Source organism: Propithecus coquereli, unplaced genomic scaffold, assembly GCF_000956105.1.
Source record: "Propithecus coquereli isolate 6110/MARCELLA unplaced genomic scaffold, Pcoq_1.0 Scaffold427, whole genome shotgun sequence".
Taxonomy (NCBI): Eukaryota; Metazoa; Chordata; class Mammalia; order Primates; family Indriidae; genus Propithecus; species Propithecus coquereli.
Window position 1 is genome coordinate 465,882 of NW_012150030.1, and position 1,802 is coordinate 467,683.

A 1,802-nucleotide genomic window follows, 5' to 3' on the forward strand; every position below is an offset into this window, starting at 1 on the left:
TGAATGCTGAAGCCATTTCCATTACACATAGGAACGTGGGAGAGACGTCTACCGTCATCACTATCATTAAGATTCTTTTAGTGGTCACCTTCCTACTGAGGCCTTCCCTGGATACCCTGTCCAAAATTCAGTCCCCATCCTCCCCACACCCAAGCCTTCCCATCCCCCTTCTCGGCATCAGTCATCATCTAGTATTTTTCTTGTTTACATTTGCTTTCCATTAGAGTGTGCACTTTATTTGTCTGTTTTATTCACAACTGTATCCTTAGCACCCAGAGCAGTGCCTGGTACATTACTCTCTCAATAATTACTGAATAATGAGTAATGTAATAAGATAAGAATATGAAATAATCAACTGAAATATTGTAAAAAAAAGAGAGACAGGAATACCTTTTTATTTACAAATGATAAATATAAGATGGATTAGATTTTTGATTGATAAATAGTATTTTACATCTTCATAGGATAATTGTTGCATGCATAGAATGTGTAATGATCAAGTCAGGGTATTTGGAGTGTCCATCACCTTGAGTATTTATCATTTTTATATTTTTGGGAACATTTCCAGTCCTTTGTTCCAGCTGATTTGAAATATATAATACATCGTTGCTAACTATAGTCACACTAGTCTGCTATTGAACATTAGAAGTTATATCTTCTAATGTATGTTTGTACCCATTAGCCAACCTCTTTTTTTTTTTTTTCTGAGACTGAATCTTGCTCTGCTGCCTGGGCTAGAGTGCCATGGCATCAGACTAGCTCACAGCAACTTCAAACTCCTGGGCTCAAGCGATCCTCCTGCCTCAGCCTCCCGAGTAGCTGGGACTATAGTGATGCCCAGCTAATTTTTATATTTTTAGTGGAGACGGGATCTCACTGTTGCTCGGGCTGGTCTCGAACTCCTGAGCTCAAGCAATCCTCCTGCCTCGGCCTCCCAGAGTGCTAGGATTACAGATGTGAGCCACTGTGCCCAGCCTCACATTTTCTTTCTTCATTTGTCTGTTGATAGACAGGCTGAATCAGTATCTTTGCTGTTGTGAATAGTGCTACAATAAACATGGGAATGCAGGTATCTCTTTGATATATTGATTTGTCTGTTTCTGGATAAATACCCAGTAATAGGATTGCTGGATCATATGATAGTTCTATTTTTAGTTTTTTGAGACATCTCCGTACTGTTTTTTGAAGTGGCTATACTAATTTATATTCCACCAACAGTGTATAAGAGAGTTCTATTTTCTCCACAAGATGGATTAGATTTAAATACAAGGGATAAACAATAAAATTATTAGAATAAAACTTAGGAGAATTCTTGTACAACCTCGCAGTAATGGAGATCTTCATAAGCAAAAGTGGGAAATCCAGAAACCATAAAAAGGCATTCTAAGTCAAAAAGCATCCCGAATGAAGTCAAGACATAAAAAACACAGGGTAGGAGGGAGGACATTTTACTTAGATGACAATCAAAAAAGTTAATATTCTTAATATAAAAAGGCTTCAAAAATTGGTAAGATTATTATAATTAAATAGAAAAATGGGCAAAGGATATGGACAGACTAATTTACAGAGGAGGAAATACAAGTGGACAATAAATATAAAAGGCGATTGCTCCATAGTGAAGCTAATGGAAATCAAACCAAAAATATTTAATATTTCACCTATAAGAATTATAAATTTTTGCAAGAGTAACATCATGCACAGATGAAGATACAGAGAAATAGGTACTTTCATATATTTCTAGTGGAAATGTGAATTAATCAAACTTTTAAGATGGTACTCTTACACTGCTGGTGGGACTGCAA